This window comes from Oncorhynchus mykiss, chromosome 2, assembly GCF_013265735.2.
Source record: "Oncorhynchus mykiss isolate Arlee chromosome 2, USDA_OmykA_1.1, whole genome shotgun sequence".
NCBI classification, from domain to species: domain Eukaryota; kingdom Metazoa; phylum Chordata; class Actinopteri; order Salmoniformes; family Salmonidae; genus Oncorhynchus; species Oncorhynchus mykiss.
In genome coordinates, this window is record NC_048566.1 from 11,949,398 (window position 1) to 11,974,058 (window position 24,661).

General features: G+C 46.8%; 1 protein-coding gene and 2 long non-coding RNA genes across 8 annotated transcripts in view; all 3 read right to left on the reverse strand.

The window, feature by feature from the left end:
- LOC110513475 (vacuolar protein sorting-associated protein 13B) overlaps positions 1-24,661 on the reverse strand; it is an 818,772-nt gene that overhangs the window by 477,459 nt on the left and 316,652 nt on the right. The gene's annotated exons all lie outside the window — the stretch shown is intronic.
- LOC118937716 lies at positions 9,882-11,466 on the reverse strand. The gene is made up of 3 exons (XR_005035110.1): positions 11,026-11,466; positions 10,580-10,843; positions 9,882-9,983 (listed from the first exon to the last, which is right to left on the reverse strand). It is a non-coding gene; the product is annotated as an uncharacterized LOC118937716 (long non-coding RNA).
- On the reverse strand, positions 12,157-13,197 carry LOC118937715. The gene is made up of 3 exons (XR_005035108.1): positions 12,754-13,197; positions 12,308-12,571; positions 12,157-12,185 (listed from the first exon to the last, which is right to left on the reverse strand). It is a non-coding gene; the product is annotated as an uncharacterized LOC118937715 (long non-coding RNA).

A 24,661-nucleotide genomic window follows, 5' to 3' on the forward strand; every position in this document is an offset into this window, starting at 1 on the left:
CTGTAATCATCCGTTACCAGACAACACAGCTGACTTCTAGGGACACTATCTCTCCCTGGATTTATACTACATGAAAAACAACCAGACGGTTAACTGCGGGAACAACTCAGGGTCACTGAGGAGGAGGCAGGAGAGGAGGTTTAACTACGGGAACAACTCAGGGTCACTGAGGAGGAGGTTTAACTACAGGAACAACTCAGGGTCATTGAGGAGGAGGCAGGAGAGGAGGTTTAACTACGGGAACAACTCAGGGTCACTGAGGAGGAGGTTTAACTACGGGAACAACTCAGGGTCACTGAGGAGGAGGTTTAACTTCAGGAACAACTCAGGGTCACTGAGGAGGAGGTTTAACTACAGGAACAACTCAGGGTCACTGAGGAGGAGGTATAACTACAGGAACAACTCAGGGTCACTGAGGAGGAGGTTTAACTACGGGAACAACTCAGGGTCATTGAGGAGGAGGCAGGAGAGGAGGTTTAACTACGGGAACAACTCAGGGTCACTGAGGAGGAGGTTTAACTACAGGAACAACTCAGGATCACTGAGGAGGAGGTTTAACTACAGGAACAACTCAGGGTCACTGAGGAGGAGGTATAACTACAGGAACAACTCAGGGTCACTGAGGAGGAGGTTTAACTACGGGAACAACTCAGGGTCACTGAGGAGGAGGCAGGAGAGGAGGTTTTACTACGGGAACAACTCAGGGTCACTGAGGAGGAGGTTTAACTACGGGAACAACTCAGGGTCACTGAGGAGGAGGCAGGAGAGGAGGTTTTACTACGGGAACAACTCAGGGTCACTGAGGAGGAGGTTTAACTACAGGAACAATTCAGGGTCACTGAGGAGGAGGTTTAACTACAGGAACAACTCAGGGTCACTGAGGAGGAGGTTTAACTACAGGGACAACTCAGGGTCACTGAGGAGGAGGTTTAACTACAGGAACAACTCAGGGTCACTGAGGAGGAGGTTTAACTACAGGAACAACTCAGGGTCACTGAGGAGGAGGCAGAAGAGGAGGTTTAACTACAGGAACAACTCAGGGTCACTGAGGAGGAGGTTTAACTACGGGAACAACTCAGGGTCACTGAGGAGGAGGCAGGAGAGGAGGTTTTACTACGGGAACAACTCAGGGTCACTGAGGAGGAGGTTTAACTACGGGAACAACTCAGGGTCACTGAGGAGGAGGCAGGAGAGGAGGTTTAACTACAGGAACAACTCAGGGTCACTGAGGAGGAGGTTTAACTACGGGAACAACTCAGGGTCACTGAGGAGGAGGCAGAAGAGGAGGTTTAACTACAGGAACAACTCAGGGTCACTGAGGAGGAGGCAGAAGAGGAGGTTTAACTACAGGAACAACTCAGGGTCACTGAGGAGGAGGCAGTAGACCTTACAACCAGAGGGTCACCGGTTCAAATCCCAAGTGGAGTAGAACATTGATTATTAATTATGTTACACAACTGAACCATCCGTCTGAAGTGGCACCCTATTCCCTACGTAGTGCACTACTTTTGACCAGGGCCCCTATAGGGAATAGGGTGCCATTTGGGAAGGAGCCATAGTTGGTTGGCGTGATGTAATCCCAATGTCATCCAAAAACAACTAAAGAAAGGCTCCCTTGAAATGTTAAACTTCTGGGTCAGAAATGGTTTTGACTTGTCCCACAAAATCAGAAATCTGCCACCTCTTGTGAATGATTCACACCATTTTAGGGAAAGAACCAGAGAGGTGATGAGCCGTTGGAGGAGAACAGGACCGGGCCTTAAATACCACTCTATTCCCTATGTAGGCCCCCCTATGACCAGGGCCCCCTATGACCAGGGCCCATAGGCCCCCCTATGACCAGGGCCCACCTATGACCAGGGCCCCCTATGACCAGGGCCCCCCTATGACCAGGGCCCCCCTATGACCAGGGCCCCCTATGACCACGGCCCATAGGCCCCCCTATGACCAGGGCCCCCCTATGACCAGGGCCCATAGGCACCGCTATGACCAGGGCCCATAGGCCCCCCTATGACCAGGGCCCATAAGCCTCCCTATGACCAGGGCCCATAAGCCTCCCTATGACCAGGGCCCATAGGCACCGCTATGACCAGGGCTCCTAGGCCCCCCTATGACCAGGGCCCATAGGCCCCCCTATGACCAGGGCCCATAGGCCCCCCTATGACCAGGGCCCATAAGCCTCCCTATGACCAGGGCCCATAAGCCCCCCTATGACCAGGGCCCATAGGCCCCCCTATAGAACAGGGCCCCCCTATGACCAGGGCCCCCCTATGACCCCCCTATAATTACAGTCTGAACTAAGATATCATAGCTATCAGTAATAATTACAGTCTGAACTAAGATATCACAGCTATCAGTAATAATTACAGTCTGAACTGTCTAAGATATCCCAGCTATCAGTTATAATTACAGTCTGAACTGGCTAAGATATCACAGCTATCAGTTATAATTACAGTCTGAACTGGCTAAGATATCACAGCTATCAGTAATAATTACAGTCTGAACTAAGATATCACAGCTATCAGTAATAATTACAGTCTGAACTGTCTAAGATATCACAGCTATCAGTAATAATTACAGTCTGAACTGTCTAAGATATCACAGCTATCAGTAATAATTACAGTCTGAACTAAGATATCACAGCTATCAGTATAATAAATGTCCATACTAGACCTCATCTCTGCATCTATGACATGGTCCCTCTGAGAAACGTTTTGTACTGGAGGTGGGGGCTCAATAGGTAGAGAGAAAGCTCCCCCCCCCCCCCCCCCCTCACCCACGTCTTGACCCATCATATCCAGCCATGTAGAGAAAGCTCCCCCCCACCCACATCCTGACCCATCATATCCAGCCAGACAGAGAGAGGAGCCCAGCTGAGGTTAGTGTGGAGTGCCCCCCCCCCCCAGTTGAGGTTAGTGTGGAGTGCCTCCCCCCCAAGCTGAGGTTAGTGTGGAGTGGCTACCAGTGTGGGAACGGGGAACAAGGCCTTTAATCTGACCACTGTATACGCACATCCCACTACTCTCTCCCTGTGTTCATATACAGAGACTATACACAGGAACACTCACTCATACACACAGCCACTCACACTCCCTGTGTTTACAGGCTGTTTATCCAAGCGGCCCGGTGGCAGGCGGGTGTGTGGGGACAGGGGCGTGCGTGAGGACTAAGAGGAGACCGGGGTTGGGGGGGGTCTCACGGAAGGTCAAGCCACACACAGCGCTAGGAGTCAGGCCCCCGGGGGGCCACTCAACATGATGAGAGTTAGTTTACTACTACTGTGTTGAGACAAGCTCCCCCCCCCCCCCCCCCGGGGGCACTACATAACCTCTGTCTACTCACAGTTCACCATGTGCTGCCTCTCCTCGTGACTCTGCTTCTGTAGTGGTGTGGCTGCAACATTTCCTGGTGGTTTGACTTCAGTTACCTCTATACAAGGGGAAGCACCGATACGACTAGAGCAATGTTATTCATTAGGAGAGGTGTGGAATTGAGAGGAGAGGTTGTGATCATACTGGAGAGGAGAAAGACTGATTGAGCCCTAGAGACAGAGAGAGAGCGAGAGAGAGAGAGAGAGAGAGAGAGAGAGAAAGAGGGGGAGAGAGAGAGAGAGAGAGAGAGAGAGACAGAGCAAGAGAGACACAGAGAGAGAGAGAGAGACACAGAGAGAGAGAGAGAGCGACAGAAAGAGAGAACCAGAGACACACAGAAAGAGAGACAGGAAGAGAGAAAGAGGGAGAGAGACAGAGAGAGACAAAGTCCAGGACTGTTTTCTCAGGGTCCAGATGAAAAAGCTGATGTAAAATAAGCGTTTGATTTGACTGAAACTACAACAATCTGCTGTAAAGGGCTCTGAAGAGAGATGTCTTGTGGTTTGGGTTAATCCTGACGGAGGAACCACTGGGTTGAAATAGGAGACTAAAACAAAAATGACGACATGAAGAGTTAATGACCAGAGAGAGTGAGGGAATGTGCCACCATCCCTCAAACACCATGAAATCAAGGAACCTTATTTGTCTTCGACCGCACAACTAAAACCCACTAAGTTCTCCTCTGTGAAATAATACATTCTCTAAGCTGGCATCACCAAACAGGTCATTCATTTGGTTGGAGAGGTGGGCATATACAGAGGAGTAGTTTTCAGGTTAGAGAGGTGTAGACACAGTAGTGTTTCAGGTTAGAGAGGTGTAGACAGTAGTGTTTCAGGTTAGAGAGGTGTAGACAGTAGTGTTTCAGGTTAGAGAGGTGTAGACAGAGTAGTGTTTCAGGTTAGAGAGGTGTAGACAGTAGTGTTTCAGGATAGAGAGGTGTAGACTGTAGTGTTTCAGGATAGAGAGGTGTAGATAGAGTAGTGTTTCAGGTTAGAGAGGTGTAGACTGTAGTGTTTCAGGATAGAGAGGTGTAGATAGAGTAGTGTTTCAGGTTAGAGAGGTGTAGACAGTAGTGTTTCAGGTTAGAGAGGTGTAGACAGTAGTGTTTCAGGTTAGAGAGGTGTAGATAGAGTAGTGTTTCAGGTTAGAGAGGTGTAGACAGAGTAGTGTTTCAGGTTAGAGAGGTGTAGACAGTAGTGTTTCAGGTTAGAGAGGTGTAGACAGTAGTGTTTGCCTTATCTTGGCCAGGTCGCAGTTGCAAATGAGAACTTGTTCTCAACTAGCCTACCTGGTTAAATAAAGGTGAAATAAAAAAAATAAAAAGACAGTAGTGTTTCAGGATAGAGAGGTGTAGACAGAGTAGTGTTTCAGGTTAGAGAGGTGTATACAGAGTAGTGTTTCAGGATAGAGAGGTGTAGACAGTAGTGTTTCAGGTTAGAGAGGTGTAGACAGTAGTGTTTCAGGTTAGAGAGGTGTAGACAGTAGTGTTTCAGGTTAGAGAGGTGTAGACACAGTAGTGTTTCAGGTTAGAGAGGTGTAGACAGTAGTGTTTCAGGTTAGAGAGGTGTAGACAGTAGTGTTTCAGGTTAGAGAGGTGTAGACAGTAGTGTTTCAGGTTAGAGAGGTGTAGACAGTAGTGTTTCAGGTTAGAGAGGTGTAGACAGTAGTGTTTCAGGTTAGAGAGGTGTAGACAGTAGTGTTTCAGGTTAGAGAGGTGTAGACAGTAGTGTTTCAGGTTAGAGAGGTGTAGACAGAGTAGTGTTTCAGGTTAGAGAGGTGTAGACAGTAGTGTTTCAGGTTAGAGAGGTGTAGACAGTAGTGTTTCAGGTTAGAGAGGTGTAGACAGTAGTGTTTCAGGTTAGAGAGGTGTAGACAGTAGTGTTTCAGGTTAGAGAGGTGATTTTGAAGTTATGCATGAGAGGCATGACACCACAACCTCAGCTCCATCACTACCTCAGCTCCATCACTACCTCAGCTCCATCAATACATCAGCTCCATCACTACCTCAGCAGTACAGCAGAACCTCAGCTCCATCACTACCTCAGCTGGTACAGCAGAACCTCAGCTCCATCACTACCTCAGCTGGTACAGCAGAACCTCAGCTCCATCACTACCTCAGCAGTACAGCAGAACCCCAGCTCCATCACTACCTCAGCTGGTACAGCAGAACCTCAGCTCCACCACTACCTCAGCTGGTACAGCAGACCTCAGCTCCATCACTACCTCAGCTGGTACAGCAGAACCTCAGCTCCACCACTACCTCAGCTGGTACAGCAGACCTCAGCTCCACCACTACCTCAGCTGGTACAGCAGAACCTCAGCTGGTACAGCAGAACCTCAGCTCTCCTTGTCATATCAGTAGTGAGAGGTTGTTTGAGGATATCAGCCTTTGTCCCAAATGGCACCCTCCATAGGGCCCTGGTCAAAAGTAGTTCACTACATAGGGAATAGGCTGTCATTTGGGACACAGAACAGTATCTGTGTAGTTATATAGGGAATAGGCTGTCATTTGGGACACAAGGCAGTATCTGTGTAGTTATATAGGGAATAGGCTGTCATTTGGGACATAGGACAGTATCTGTGTAGTTATATAGGGAATAGGCTGTCATTTGGGACACAGGACAGTATCTGTGTAGTTATATAGGGAATAGGCTGTCATTTGGGACATAGGACAGTATCTGTGTAGTTATATAGGGAATAGGCTGTCATTTGGGACACAGGACAGTATCTGTGTAGTTATATAGGGAATAGGCTGTCATTTGGGACACAGGACAGTATCTGTGTAGTTATGTCTCTGCAGCCGTAAGCCGTTGAAGTGTCCGACCGCAGCACAGCTGTCCTCTGTAGAACAACAACAATCACATCAATGGAGTTCCTGTCTGTCAAGGACTATCACTGCTTATCCTCTGACCCACACATTACTGCATAATGTCATTACCTCATTACTACATTACTGCTTATCCTCTGACCCACACATTACTGCATGACTTCATTACCTCATTACTTCATTACCTGATTACTACATTACTGCTTATCCTCTGACCCACACATTACTGCATGACTTCATTACCTCATTACTACATCACTGCTTATCCTCTGACCCACACATTACTGCATAATGTCATTACCTCATTACTACATTACTGCTTATCCTCTGACCCACACATTACTGCATGACTTCATTACCTCATTACTTCATTACCTGATTACTACATTACTGCTTATCCTCTGACCCACACATTACTGCATGACTTCATTACCTCATTACTTCATTACCTGATTACTACATTACTGCTTATCCTCTGACCCACACATTACTGCATGACTTCATTACCTCATTACTTCATTACCTGATTACTACATTACTGCTTATCCTCTGACCCACACATTACTGCATGACTTCATTACCTCATTACTACATCACTGCTTATCCTCTGACCCACACATTACTGCATGACTTCATTACTGCATAGCTTCATTACCTCATTACTACATTACTGCATAATGTCATTACATCATTACTACATTACCTCATTACTACATTACTGCATAACTTCATTACCTCATTGCTACATCACTGCTTATCCTCTGACCCACACATTACTGCATAGCTTCATTACATCATTACTACATTACTGCATAAATTCATTACCTCATTACTACATTACTGCATTACTACATTAATGCATAACTTCATTACATCATTACTACATTACTGCATAATGTCATTACCTCATTACTACATTGATGCATAACTTAATTACCTCATGACTACATTACCGCATAATGTCATTGCATCATTATCTTATTACTACACGACTACATTATCACATTACTGAATTACATCATGCCTGCATTACTGTATAACATCATTACTGTACTACATCATTACCTAATTTATACATTACATCATTACCACATTCCTGAATTACCTCATTAATACATTGCATAATTTCTACATTACATCATTACTACATTCCTGAATTACCTCATTAATACATTACCTAATTCCTACATTACCCCATTACTGCATTCCTGAATTACATCATTATGCATTATCTCATTCCTACATTACTGTATTATCTCATTGCTATGTTACATAATTACTACACTACATCATTACTACATTACTGTATTGCATTGTTGCTACATTACATCATTAATACATTACCTCATTACTAAACTACCTAAATACTGCATTACCACATTACTTCATTAATACATTGACTCATTACCATATTACTGCATTACATTATTACCTCGTTACTACATTACCATATTACATCATTACTACATTACCTCATTACTGCACTGCCTAATTACAACATTACCATATTACTTCATTACTACATTGACTCATTACAGTATACTACATTACGTTATTACCTCGTTACTACATTACTGTATTACATCATTACTACATTACCTCATTACTACAAGGCCATGTGGAGCACACGTCACTCAGGAGGAGAGGGGCTGAGAGACATGGAGGAGTGATGGAGAGAGGGAGAGAAGGAGAGGGAGACGGAGAGAAGGAGAGGGAGAGAAGGAGACAGAGAGGGAGAGAGGGAGAGAAGGAGACAGAGAGGGAGAGAAGGAGAGGGAGACGGGGGGAGAGAGAAAGGGAGAGAAGGAGAGGGCGAGAAGGAGAGAGGGAGAGAATGAGACAGAGAGGGAGAGAGGGAGAGAAGGAGAGAGGGAGACGGAGAGGGAGAGAAGGAGAGGGAGACGGGGAGAGAGAGAAAGGGAGAGAAGGAGAGGGAGAGAGAGAGCAGGGTGAGGATGACATGCCAAACTGAGTGTAATCAGAATGTTGGTCTAGGATCCTGACTGGGCCTCTACATTACACAGTATGTTCCTCCAGCCAGCCTGGGGAGAGTCTAGCTGAGCTGAGGACCCAGAGAGATGAGAGAAGGAGACATCTGGAGGGATGGGGAGGCTGGGGGTGTCCATCACCGGGGTGTAGGCTGGGTTGGGCCATAAAGGAGGTGCTGCTTCTCTTTCAAGTTCAGCGAGAGAAGAGAAGGAGTAAGTAATTAATAACAGAGAAAGGGGAAGGGGATGGCGGGAATCTCTCTCTCACACACCTCAGGGATGGTCAACAAGGATCCAGAACACATTACCTAACGCTTCAGGACCGAGGCCAGAGTATGTTGTGGTTTATCGAGGTTATGACCTCAACGATGCAGGATTTGATCTGAGAGACGATAGTGCTGCAACATATTACAATTCTACAGAGATCTGTGTGTGAGAAACAATGTTCGTGTCGTGAACCTGGCCTACATTATAACCTGGCAGGAAGACCCCGATGAACACACAGAGACAATGTCGTGAACCTGGCCTACATTATAACCTGGCAGGAAGACCACGATGAACAACACACAGAGACAATGTCGTGAACCTGGCCTACATTATAACCTGGCAGGAAGACCACGATGAACACACAGAGACAATGTCGTGAACCTGGCCTACATTATAACTGTCATATACCTGGCAGGAAGACAGCGATGAACACATAGAGACAATGTCGTGAACCTGGCCTACATTATAACCTGGCAGGAAGACCCCGATGAACACACAGAGACAATGTCATGAACCTGGCCTACATTATAACTGTCATATACCTGGCAGGAAGACCACAATGAACACAGAGACAATGTCGTGAACCTGGCCTACATTATAACCTGGCAGGAAGACCACGATGAACACACATAGACAATGTAATGAACCTGGCCTACATTATAACTGTCATATACCTGGCAGGAAGACCATGATGAACACACAGAGACAATGTCGTGAACCTGGCCTACATTATAACCTGGCAGGAAGACCACGATGAGCACACAGAGACAATGTCATGAACCTGGCCTACATTATAACTGTCATATACCTGGCAGGAAGACCACGATGAACACACAGAGACAATGTCGTGAACCTGGCCTACATTATAACTGTCATATACCTGGCAGGAAGACCACGACGAACACACAGAGACAATGTCATGAACCTGGCCTACATTATAACTGTCATATACCTGGCAGGAAGACCACGATGAACACACAGAGACAATGTCGTGAACCTGGCCTACATTATAACCTGGCAGGAAGACCACAATGAACACAGAGACAATGTTGTGAACCTGGCCTACATTATAACCTGGCAGGAAGACCATGATGAGCACACAGAGACAATGTCATGAACCTGGCCTACATTATGACTGTCATACACCTGGCAGGAAGACCACAATGAACACAGAGACAATGTTGTGAACCTGGCCTACATTATAACCTGGCAGAAAGACCATGATGAGCACACAGAGACAATGTCATGAACCTGGCCTACATTATGACTGTCATATACCTGGCAGGAAGACCACAATGAACACAGAGACAATGTTGTGAACCTGGCCTACATTATAACCTGGCAGGAAGACCACGATGAACACACATAAACAATGTCGTGAACCTGGCCTACATTATAACCTGTCAGGAAGACCACAATGAACACAGAGACAATGTCGTGAACCTGGCCTATATTATAACCTGGCAGGAAGACCACAATGAACACAGAGACAATGTCGTGAACCTGGCCTACATTATAACTGTCATATACCTGGCAGGAAGACCACGATGAACACACAGAGACAATGTAATGAACCTGGCCTACTTTATAACTGTCATATACCTGGCAGGAAGACAGCGATGAACACACAGAGACAATGTCATGAACCTGGCCTACATTAAAACTGTCATATACCTGGCAGGAAGACCACGATGAACACAGAGAGACAATGTTGTGAACCTGGAATACATTATAACCTGGCAGGAAGACCATGATGAGCACACAGAGACAATGTCGTGAACCTGAACTACATTATAACTGTCATATATCTGGCAGGAAGACCACGATGAACACGCAGAGACAATGTCGTGAACCTGGCCTAAATTATAACCTAGCAGGAAGACCATGATGAGCACACAGAGACAATGTCGTGAACCTGAACTACATTATAACTGTCATATATCTGGCAGGAAGACCACGATGAACACGCAGAGACAATGTCGTGAACTTGGCCTAAATTATAACCTAGCAGGAAGACCATGATGAGCACACAGAGACAATGTCATGTACCTGGCCTACATTATAACCTGGCAGGAAGACGACAATGAACACAGAGACAATGTTGTGAACCTGGCCTACATTATAACCTGGCAGGAAGACCACAATGAACACAGAGACAATGTCGTGAACCTGGCCTACATTATAACCTGGCAGGAAGACCACGATGAACACACATAGACAATGTCGTGAACCTGGCCTACATTATAACCTGGCAGGAAGACCACAATGAACACAGAGACAATGTCGTGAACCTGGCCTACGTTATGACTGTCATATACCTGTCAGGAAGAACACAATGAACACACAGAGACAATGTTGTGAACCTGGCCTACATTATAACTGTCATATACCTGGCAGGAAGACCACGATGAACACAGAGACAATGTCGTGAACCTGGCCTACATTATAACCTGGCAAGAAGACCATGATGAGCACAGAGACAATGTTGTGAACCTGGCCTACATTATAACCTGGCAGGAAGACCACGATGAACACACATAAACAATGTCGTGAACCTGGCCTACATTATAACCTGGCAGGAAGACCACAATGAACACAGAGACAATGTCGTGAACCTGGCCTACATTATAACCTGGCAGGAAGACCACAATGAACACACATAGACAATGTTGTGAACCTGGCCTACATTATAACCTGGCAGGAAGACCACAATGAACACAGAGACAATGTCGTGAACCTGGCCTACATTATAACTGTCAAATACTTGGCAGGAAGACCACAATGAACACAGAGACAATGTTGTGATCCTGGCCTACATTATAACCTGGCAGGAAGACCATGATGAACACACAGAGACAATGTCGTGAACCTGGCCTACATTATAACCTGGCAGGAAGACCACGATGAACACACAGAGACAATGTCATGAACCTGGCCTACATTATAACTGTCATATACCTGGCAGGAAGACCACGATGAACACACAGAGACAATGTAATGAACCTGGCCTACATTATAACTGTCATATATCTGTCAGGAAGACCACGATGAACACGCAGAGACAATGTCGTGAACCTGGCCTACATTATAACCTAGCAGGAAGACCATGATGAGCACACAGAGACAATGTCATGTACCTGGCCTACATTATAACCTGGCAGGAAGACGACAATGAACACAGAGACAATGTTGTGAACCTGGCCTACATTATAACCTGGCAGGAAGACCACAATGAACACAGAGACAATGTCATGAACCTGGCCTACATTATAACCTGGCAGGAAGACCACAATGAACACAGAGACAATGTTGTGAACCTGGCCTACATTATAACCTGGCAGGAAGACCACGATGAACACACATAGACAATGTCGTGAACCTGGCCTACATTATAACCTGGCAGGAAGACCACAATGAACACAGAGACAATGTCGTGAACCTGGCCTACGTTATGACTGTCATATACCTGGCAGGAAGAACACGATGAACACACAGAGACAATGTCATGAACCTGGCCTACATTATAACTGTCATATACCTGGCAGGAAGACCACGATGAACACAGAGACAATGTTGTGAACCTGGCCTACATTATAACCTGGCAGGAAGACCACGATGAACACACATAGACAATGTCGTGAACCTGGCCTACATTATAACCTGGCAGGAAGACCATGAAGAACACACAGAGACAATGTCGTGAACCTGGCCTACATTATAACTGTCATATACCTGGCAGGAAGACCACGATGAGCACACAGAGACAATGTCATGTACCTGGCCTACATTATAACCTGGCAGGAAGACGACAATGAACACAGAGACAATGTTGTGAACCTGGCCTACATTATAACCTGGCAGGAAGACCACAATGAACACAGAGACAATGTCGTGAACCTGGCCTACATTATAACCTGGCAGGAAGACCACGATGAACACACATAGACAATGTCGTGAACCTGGCCTACATTATAACCTGGCAGGAAGACCACAATGAACACAGAGACAATGTCGTGAACCTGGCCTACGTTATGACTGTCATATACCTGTCAGGAAGAACACGATGAACACACAGAGACAATGTTGTGAACCTGGCCTACATTATAACTGTCATATACCTGGCAGGAAGACCACGATGAACACAGAGACAATGTCGTGAACCTGGCCTACATTATAACCTGGCAAGAAGACCATGATGAGCACAGAGACAATGTTGTGAACCTGGCCTACATTATAACCTGGCAGGAAGACCACGATGAACACACATAAACAATGTCGTGAACCTGGCCTACATTATAACCTGGCAGGAAGACCACAATGAACACAGAGACAATGTCGTGAACCTGGCCTACATTATAACCTGGCAGGAAGACCACAATGAACACACATAGACAATGTTGTGAACCTGGCCTACATTATAACCTGGCAGGAAGACCACAATGAACACAGAGACAATGTCGTGAACCTGGCCTACATTATAACTGTCAAATACTTGGCAGGAAGACCACAATGAACACAGAGACAATGTTGTGATCCTGGCCTACATTATAACCTGGCAGGAAGACCATGATGAACACACAGAGACAATGTCGTGAACCTGGCCTACATTATAACCTGGCAGGAAGACCACGATGAACACACAGAGACAATGTCATGAACCTGGCCTACATTATAACTGTCATATACCTGGCAGGAAGACCACGATGAACACACAGAGACAATGTAATGAACCTGGCCTACATTATAACTGTCATATATCTGGCAGGAAGACCACGATGAACACGCAGAGACAATGTCGTGAACCTGGCCTACATTATAACCTAGCAGGAAGACCATGATGAGCACACAGAGACAATGTCATGTACCTGGCCTACATTATAACCTGGCAGGAAGACGACAATGAACACAGAGACAATGTTGTGAACCTGGCCTACATTATAACCTGGCAGGAAGACCACAATGAACACAGAGACAATGTCATGAACCTGGCCTACATTATAACCTGGCAGGAAGACCACAATGAACACAGAGACAATGTTGTGAACCTGGCCTACATTATAACCTGGCAGGAAGACCACGATGAACACACATAGACAATGTCGTGAACCTGGCCTACATTATAACCTGGCAGGAAGACCACAATGAACACAGAGACAATGTCGTGAACCTGGCCTACGTTATGACTGTCATATACCTAGCAGGAAGAACACGATGAACACACAGAGACAATGTCATGAACCTGGCCTACATTATAACTGTCATATACCTGGCAGGAAGACCACGATGAACACAGAGACAATGTCGTGAACCTGGCCTACATTATAACCTGGCAGGAAGACCACGATGAACACACATAGACAATGTCGTGAACCTGGCCTACATTATAACCTGGCAGGAAGACCATGAAGAACACACAGAGACAATGTCGTGAACCTGGCCTACATTATAACTGTCATATACCTGGCAGGAAGACCACGATGAACACACAGAGACAATGTAATGAACCTGGCCTACATTATGACTGTCATATACCTGGCAGGAAGACCATGATGAACACACAGAGACAATGTCATGAACCTGGCCTACATTATAACTGTCATATACCTGGCAGGAAGACCATGATGAACACACAGAGACAATGTCGTGAACCTGGCCTACATTATAACCTGGCAGGAAGACCACGATGAGCACACAGAGACAATGTCATGAACCTGGCCTACATTATAACTGTCATATACCTGGCAGGAAGACCACGATGAACACACAGAGACAATGTCATGAACCTGGCATACATTATAACCTTGCCTACATTATAACCTGGCCTACATTATAACCTGGCAGGATTTATTTGATTATTGAACCTTTATTTAACTAGGCAAGTCAGTTAAGAACAAATTCCTATTTTCAATGACGGCCTAGGAACAGTGGGTTAACTGGTCTAGGAACAGTGGGTTAACTGCCTGTTCAGGGGCAGAACGACAGATTTGTACCTTGTCAGCGCTGGGGATTTCAGCTAACAGACCAGACCAGTCTCACAGCTAACAGACCAGACCAGTCTCACAGCTAACAGACCAGACCAGTCTCACAGCTAACAGACCAGACCAGTCTCACAGCTAACAGACCAGACCAGTCTCTCAGCTAACAGACCAGACCAGTCTCACAGCTAACAGACCAGTCTCACAGCTAACAGACCAGACCAGTCTCACAGCTAACAGACCAGACCAGTCTCACAGCTAACAGACCAGACCAGTCTCACAGCTACCAGACCAGACCAGTCTCACAGCTAACAGACCAGACCAGTCTCACAGCTAACAGACCAGACCAGTCTCACAGCTACCAGACCAGTCTCACAGCTAACAGACCAGACCAGTCTCACAGCTACCAGACCAGACCAGTCTCACAGCTAACAGACCAGACCAGTCTCACAGCTAACAGACCAGACCAGTCTCACAGCTAACAGACCAGACCAGTCTCACAGCTAACAGACCAGACCAGTCTCACAGCTAACAGACCAGACCAGTCTCTCAGCTAACAGACCAGACCAGTCTCACAGCTAACAGACCAGTCTCACAGCTAACAGACCAGACCAGTCTCACAGCTAACAGACCAGACCAGTCTCACAGCTAACAGACCAGACCAGTCTCACAGCTACCAGACCAGACCAGTCTCACAGCTAACAGACCAGACCACTCTCACAGCTAACAGACCAGACCAGTCTCACAGCTAACAGACCAGACCAGTCTCACAGCTACCAGACCAGTCTCACAGCTAACAGACCAGACCAGTCTCACAGCTACCAGACCAGACCAGTCTCACAGCTAACAGACCAGACCAGTCTCACAGCTAACAGACCAGACCAGTCTCACAGCTAACAGACCAGACCACTCTCACAGCTAACAGACCAGACCAGTCTCACAGCTAACAGACCAGACCAGTCTCACAGCTACCAGACCAGTCTCACAGCTAACAGACCAGACCAGTCTCACAGCTACCAGACCAGACCAGTCTCACAGCTAACAGACCAGACCAGTCTCACAGCTACCAGACCAGACCAGTCTCACAGCTAACAGACCAGACCAGTCTCACAGCTAACAGACCAGACCAGTCTCACAGCTAACAGACCAGACCAGTCTCTCAGCTAACAGACTAGACCAGTCTCACAGCTAACAGACCAGTTTCACAGCTAACAGACCAGACCAGTCTCACAGCTACCAGACCAGTCTCTCAGCTAACAGACCAGACCAGTCTCACAGCTAACAGACCAGACCAGTCTCACAGCTAACAGACCAGACCCACAGCTAACAAACCAGACCAGTCTCACAGCTAACAGACCAGTCTCACAGCTAACAAACCAGACCAGTCTCACAGCTAACAAACCAGACCAGTCTCACAGCTAACAGACCAGACCAGTCTCTCAACTAACAGACTAGACCAGTCTCACAGCTAACAGACCAGTCTCACAGCTAACAGACCAGACCAGTCTCACAGCTACCAGACCAGTCTCTCAGCTAACAGACCAGACCAGTCTCACAGCTAACAGACCAGACCAGTCTCACAGCTAACAGACCAGACCCACAGCTAACAGACCAGACCACTCTCACAGCTAACAGACCAGACCAGTCTCACAGCTAACAGACCAGACCAGTCTCACAGCTACCAGACCAGTCTCACAGCTAACAGACCAGACCAGTCTCACAGCTACCAGACCAGACCAGTCTCACAGCTAACAGACCAGACCAGTCTCACAGCTAACAGACCAGACCAGTCTCACAGCTAACAGACCAGACCAGTCTCACAGCTAACAGACCAGACCAGTCTCACAGCTAACAGACCAGACCAGTCTCTCAGCTAACAGACCAGACCAGTCTCACAGCTAACAGACCAGTCTCACAGCTAACAGACCAGACCAGTCTCACAGCTAACAGACCAGACCAGTCTCACAGCAAACAGACCAGACCAGTCTCACAGCTACCAGACCAGACCAGTCTCACAGCTAACAGACCAGACCACTCTCACAGCTAACAGACCAGACCAGTCTCACAGCTAACAGACCAGACCAGTCTCACAGCTACCAGACCAGTCTCACAGCTAACAGACCAGACCAGTCTCACAGCTACCAGACCAGACCAGTCTCACAGCTAACAGACCAGACCAGTCTCACAGCTAACAGACCAGACCAGTCTCACAGCTAACAGACCAGACCACTCTCACAGCTAACAGACCAGACCAGTCTCACAGCTAACAGACCAGACCAGTCTCACAGCTACCAGACCAGTCTCACAGCTAACAGACCAGACCAGTCTCACAGCTACCAGACCAGACCAGTCTCACAGCTAACAGACCAGACCAGTCTCACAGCTACCAGACCAGACCAGTCTCACAGCTAACAGACCAGACCAGTCTCACAGCTAACAGACCAGACCAGTCTCACAGCTACCAGAACAGTCTCTCAGCTAACAGACCAGACCAGTCTCACAGCTAACAGACCAGACCAGTCTCACAGCTAACAGACCAGACCCACAGCTAACAAACCAGACCAGTCTCACAGCTAACAGACCAGACCAGTCTCACAGCTAACAAACCAGACCAGTCTCACAGCTAACAAACCAGACCAGTCTCACAGCTAACAGACCAGACCAGTCTCACAGCTAACAGACCAGACCAGTCTCACAGCTAACAGACCAGACCAGTCTCACAGCTAACAGACCAGACCAGTCTCACAGCTAACAGACCAGTCTCTCAGCTAACAGACCAGTCTCTCAGCTAACAGACCAGTCTCTCAGCTAACAGACCAGTCTCACAGCTAACAGACCAGTCTCTCAGCTAACAGACCAGTCTCACAGCTAACAGACCAGTCTCTCAGCTAACAGACCAGTCTCACAGCTAACAGACCAGACCAGTCTCACAGCTAACAGACCAGACCAGTCTCCCAGCTAACAGACCAGACCAGTCTCACAGCTAACATACCAGTCTCTCAGCTAACAGACCAGTCTCTCAGCTTAGAGACCAGTCTCTCAGCTAACAGACCAGTCTCTCAGCTAACAGACCAGTCTCACAGCTAACAAACCAGTCTCACAGCTAACAGACCAGTCTCTCAGCTAACAGACCAGTCTCACAGCTAACAGACCATTCTCACAGCTAACAGACCAGTCTCACAGCTAACAGACCAGTCTCTCAGCTAACAGACCAGTCTCACAGCTAACAGACCAGTCTCACAGCTAACAGACCAGTCTCACAGCTAACAGACCAGTCTCTCAGCTAACAGACCAGTCTCTCAGCTAACAGACCAGTCACTCAGCTAACAGACCAGTCTCACAGCTAACAGACCAGACCAGTCTCACAGCTACCAGACCAGTCTCTCAGCTAACAGACCAGACCAGTCTCACAGCTAACAGACCAGACCAGTCTCACAGCTAACAGACCAGACCCACAGCTAACAAACCAGACCAGTCTCACAGCTAACAGACCAGACCAGTCTCACAGCTAACAAACCAGACCAGTCTCACAGCTAACAAACCAGACCAGTCTCACAGCTAACAGACCAGACCAGTCTCACAGCTAACAGACCAGACCAGTCTCACAGCTAACAGACCAGACCAGTCTCACAGCTAACAGACCAGACCAGTCTCACAGCTAACAGACCAGTCTCTCAGCTAACAGACCAGTCTCTCAGCTAACAGACCAGTCTCACAGCTAACAGACCAGTCTCACAGCTAACAGACCAGTCTCTCAGCTAACAGACCAGTCTCACAGCTAACAGACCAGTCTCACAGCTAACAGACCAGTCTCACAGCTAACAGACCAGTCTCACAGCTAACAGACCAGTCTCTCAGCTAACAGACCATTCTCACAGCTAACAGACCAGTCTCACAGCTAACAGACCAGTCTCTCAGCTAACAGACCAGTCTCACAGCTAACAGACCATTCTCACAGCTAACAGACCAGACCAGTCTCACAGCTAACAGACCAGACCAGTCTCCCAGCTAACAGACCAGACCAGTCTCACAGCTAACAGACCAGTCTCTCAGCTAACAGACCAGTCTCTCAGCTTAGAGACCAGTCTCTCAGCTAACAGACCAGTCTCTCAGCTAACAGACCAGTCTCTCAGCTAACAGACCAGTCTCACAGCTAACAAACCAGTCTCACAGCTAACAGACCAGTCTCTCAGCTAACAGACCAGTCTCACAGCTAACAGACCATTCTCACAGCTAACAGACCATTCTCACAGCTAACAGACCAGTCTCTCAGCTAACAGACCAGTCTCACAGCTAACAGCTAACAGACCAGTCTCTCAGCTAACAGACCAGTCTCTCAGCTAACAGACCAGTCACTCAGCTAACAGACCAGTCTCTCAGCTAACAGACCAGACCAGTCTCACAGCTAACAGACCAGACCAGTCTCCCAGCTAACAGACCAGACCAGTCTCACAGCTAACAGACCAGTCTCACAGCTAACAGACCAGTCTCTCAGCAGTGTGCTGGATAAAAGCACTGATGTCATAGCATCTATAAACCTTGTTCAGGTGCAGGTTTATTTTCCTTGGAAGTAGAGGACAGTCATGAAATAAGAATCGGACCAGAAACCTAAACTAAAAATCCCTGGTAACACTTTAAAGAATGTTAAGTAGAATGACTGTTCAAATAAACCCTCAGGGAGGGAGGGAGGGAGGGAGGGAGAGAGAGAGAGAGAGGGAGGGAGGGAGGGAGGGAGGGAGGGAGGGAGGGAGGGAGGGAGGGAGGGAGGGAGGGAGAGAGAGAGGGAGGGAGGGAGAGAGGGAGGTAATGAGGGAGGGAGGGAGGGAGGTAAATGAGAGAGGGAGAGAGGGGAGAGAGGGAGGGAGGGAGGGAGGGAGAGAGGGAGAGAGGGAGAGAGAGAGAGAGAGAGAGAGGGAGGGAGGGAGGGAGGGAGGGAGGGAGAGAGGGAGGTAATGAGGGAGGGAGGGAGGGAGGGATGGAGGTAAATGAGAGAGGGAGAGAGGGGAGAGAAGGAGGGAGGGAGGGAGGGGAGAGAGGGAGGGAGGGAGGGAGAGAGGGAGCGAGGGAGAGAGAGAGAGATAGAGGGAGGGAGGGAGGGAGGGAGGGAGGGAGGGAGGGAGGGAGGGAGGGAGGGAGGGAGGGAGGGAGGGGGAGAGAGAGAGAGAGAGAGAGAGAGAGGGAGGGAGGGAGGTAAATGAGAGAGTGAGGGAGGGAGGGAGGGAGGGAGGGAGGGAGGGAGGGAGGGAGGGAGGGAGGGAGGGAGGGAGGGGGTTCTGGGGAAACAAGCTATCTGACACATTCCCACCACCTCTCACACACCACCACTGAATTATACTGAATCACATTAGTGGAAACAAAGGCTGTTCTCAGGTAGAGGAGGGAGAAGAGAGAGAGAGAGAGAGAGGGGGAGAGGAGAGAGAGGGGGGGAGGAGAGAGGTAAGGAGGGAGGGAGAGAGAGAGAGAGAGGGGGGGGGGAGAGAGAGAGAGAGGCAGTGGGGAGAGGAGAGGAGAGAGAGAGGGGAGAGACAGAGGAGAGAGAGAGAGAGGCAGAGGAGAGAAAGAGGGAGAGTGAAGGGAGTACAGAGCCTCTTGGCTCACCCAGCGGTGAACTGCCTCCACTACTGTAGTATCTTACGTCTGATTACATCTCTGGCTGTGAACTCTAATTTACACGCGGTCTGGTCTGGTCTGGTCTGGTCTGGTCTGGTCTGTCTGTCTGTCTGTCTGTCTGTCGTTACTCTCTGGTCAGACCTGTATATGGACCATCAGGTGTATTTAATATATGAGTCCAGCTCTGACAGTCTCACGGTCATGGAAGAGCTGATACTTGGACACAGACAGGTCTGGAGAAGACGAGGGTAGTGGGATACTGTTGTATTAAGATATAAAGTTATAACCTGGACACAGACAGGTCTGGAGAAGACGAGGGTAGTGAGATACTGTTGTATTAAGATATAACCTGGACACAGACAGGTCTGGAGAAGACGAGGGTAGTGAGATACTGTTGTATTAAGTTATAACCTGGACACAGACAGGTCTGGAGAAGCTGAGGGTAGTGGGATACTGGTGTATTAAGTTATAAAATAATGGTCTGGGGCTGTTTTTCATGGTTTGGGCCCCTTAGTTCCAGGGAAGGGAAATCTAAATGCTACAGCATACAATGACAATCTAGATGATTCTGTTCTTCCAACTTTGTGGCAACAGTTTGGGGAAGGCCATTTCCTGTTTCAGCATGACAATACCCCTGTGGACAAAGTGAGGTCCATACAGAAATGGTTTGTCTAAATCGGTGTGGAAGAACTTTACTGGCCAGCACAAGAGCCCTGACCTCAACCCCATTGAGCACCTTTGGGATGAATTGGAACGCCGACTGCGAGCCAGGAGGCCTAATCCCCCAATATCAGCACCCGACCTCACTAATGCTCTTGTAGATGAATGGAAGCAAGTCCCCTCAGCAATGTTCCAACATCTAGTGGAAAGCCTTCCCAGAAGAGTGGAGGCTGTTATAGCAGCAATGTTCCAACATCTAGTGGAAAGCCTTCCCAGAAGAGTGGAGGCTGTTATAGCAGCAATGTTCCAACATCTAGTAGAAAGTCTTCCCAGAAGAGTGGAGGCTGTTATAGCAGCAATGTTCCAACATCTAGTGGAAAGCCTTCCCAGAAGAGTGGAGGCTGTTATAGCAGCAATGGTCCAACATCTAGTGGAAAGCCTTCCCAGAAGAGTGGAGGCTGTTATAGCAGCAAAGGGGGGGAACCAACTCCATATTAATGCCAATGAATGTGTAATGAGATTACAATCATGTAATTTACAGGGAGGAGCAACCTTAAATAACAACACTTGTAATTCACAGAGACAGAATGATGGTTCTGTGGGGAAAAAAAGGGGGGCGGGGTCAGGGGTCACACAGTAAAGTATACTGTGGTAGACTGGAACCAGGTTCTGCTAAAACAGGAATTATCCAGAGATATACCCAACCGTATATTACCAACACTACTTTAAATGACATATAAGTTCGTAGAGAAAACATCTCCGGGATATGATATAAAACCCCGAAGAGGAGACATCGATGTCAGGTCTGGGAGGAGACGTCTGTAAACTACTACAGCAATTGAACCAGGTTATGCTTTGATGGTTACACAGCAAGATCTGGAGTCGTGATTATTATTTTATACTGTCTTTATTTACGGCTCTACTTTATAGTACTATGAGTCAGAACGTCTATCTGAACATCAGGAACAATAAATCAACAACAACAAATGGGGGGGGGAGGAGGAGGGGGGGGGCATTTGATTAATTATTGTTTTAAAAAAAGACACAAAAAGAGAGAGAGAGAGAAGATTTGATGAAATAAAACACGTGGCCAAATGATAGAACCTGGAGTGATGATACCGTGGGAATTAAGAGTTACAAGAGTTTCCCCTTTTATATCTGTCTGTGAGGAAGACCTTTAAATCTGTCTGTGAGGAAGACCTTTTACATCTGTCTGTGAGGAAGACCTTTAAAATATGTCTGTGAGGAAGACCTTTTAATCTGTCTGTGAGGAAGACCTTTAAATCTCTGTGAGGAAGATCTTTCCATGAAATAGACTTGTTGAACTGTTGCTGACCACAGATAGAACGATTTACTGAAAAAAGGACTGTGTTTCCCCCCAAACTGTAACAGTATTGAACCAATAAGATGAAATACATTTTTAAAAAGGAGGGTAGTGAGATATCGCTGTATGAGAGGTCATAAAATTACATCTGGACACAGACAGGTCTGGAGAAGACGAGGGTAGTGGGATACTGTTGTATTAAGTTATAACCTGGACACAGACAGGTCTGGAGAAGACGAGGGTAGTGGGATACTGTTGTATTAAGTTATAACCTGGACACAGACAGGTCTGGAGAAGACGAGGGTAGTGGGATACTGTTGTATTAAGTTATAACCTGGACACAGACAGGTCTGGAGAAGACGAGGGTAGTGGGATACTGTTGTATTAAGTTATAACCTGGACACAGACAGGTCTGGAGAAGACGAGGGTAGTGAGATACTGTTGTATTAAGTTATAACCTGGACACAGACAGGTCTGGAGAAGACGAGGGTAGTGGGATACTGTTGTATTAAGTTATAACCTGGACACAGACAGGTCTGGAGGAGACGAGGGTAGTGGGATTAAGTTATAAACTACTAGATACAATACAGACCTCCATCACTAGATAAAGACCTCCATCACTAGATACTATACAGACCTCCATCACTAGATACTATACAGACCTCCATCACTAGATACAATACAGACCTCCATCACTAGATACAGACCTCCATCACTAGATACAATACAGACCTCCATCACTAGATACTATACAGACCTCCATCACTAGATAAAGACCTCCATCACTAGATACTATACAGACCTCCATCACTAGATACTATACAGACCTCCATCACTAGATACAGACCTCCATCACTAGATACAATACAGACCTCCATCACTAGATACAATACAGACCTCCATCACTAGATACAGACCTCCATCACTAGATACAATACAGACCTCCATCACTAGATACAGACCTCCATCACTAGATACAATACAGACCTCCATCACTAGATACTATACAGACCTCCATCACTAGATAAAGACCTCCATCACTAGATACTATACAGACCTCCATCACTAGATACTATACAGACCTCCATCACTAGATACTATACAGACCTCCATCACTAGATACAGACCCCCATCACTAGATACAGACCTCCATCACTAGATACTATACAGACCTCCATCACTAGATACAATACAGACCTCCATCACTAGATACAGACCTCCATCACTAGATACAATACAGACCTCCATCACTAGATACAATACAGACCTCCATCACTAGATACAATACAGACCTCCATCACTAGATACAATACAGACCTCCATCACTAGATACAATACAGACCTCCATCACTAGATACTATACAGACCTCCATCACTAGATACTATACAGACCTCCATCACTAGATACTATACAGACCTCCATCACTAGATACAGACCCCCATCACTAGATACTATACAGACCTCCATCACTAGATACTATACAGACCTCCATCACTAGATACTATACAGACCTCCATCACTAGATACTATACAGACCTCCATCACTAGATACAGACCCCCATCACTAGATACAGACCTCCATCACTAGATACTATACAGACCTCCATCACTAGATACAATACAGACCTCCATCACTAGATACAGACCTCCATCACTAGATACAATACAGACCTCCATCACTAGATACAATACAGACCTCCATCACTAGATACAATACAGACCTCCATCACTAGCTACAATACAGACCTCCATCACTAGATACAATACAGACCTCCATCACTAAATACAATACAGACCTCCATCACTAGATACAATACAGACCTCCATCACTAGATACAATACAGACCTCCATCACTAGATACTATACAGACCTCCATCACTAGATACTATACAGACCTCCATCACTAGATACAATACAGACCTCCATCACTAGATACAATACAGACCTCCATCACTAGATACAATACAGACCTCACTCACTAGATACTATACAGACCTCCATCACTAGATACTATACAGACCTCCATCACTCGATACTATACAGACCTCCATCACTAGATACTATACAGACCTCCATCACTAGATACTATACAGACCTCACTCACTAGATACAGACCTCCATCACTAGATACAATACAGACCTCCATCACTAGATACAATACAGACCTCCATCACTAGATACTATACAGACCTCCATCACTAGATACAATACAGACCTCCATCACTAGATACAGACCTCCATCACTAGATACAATACAGACCTCCATCACTGGATACTATACAGACCTCCATCACTAGATACAGACCTCCATCACTAGATACAATACAGACCTCCATCACTAGATACTATACAGACCTCCATCACTAGATACAATACAGACCTCCATCACTAGATACAGACCTCCATCACTAGATACAATACAGACCTCCATCACTAGATACAATACATACCTCCATCACCAGATACAGACCTCCATCACTAGATACAATACAGACCTCCATCACTAGATACAATACAGACCTCCATCACTAGATACTATACAGACCTCCATCACTAGATACTATACAGACCTCCATCACTAGATACTATACAGACCTCCATCACTAGATACAATACAGACCTCCATCACTAGATACA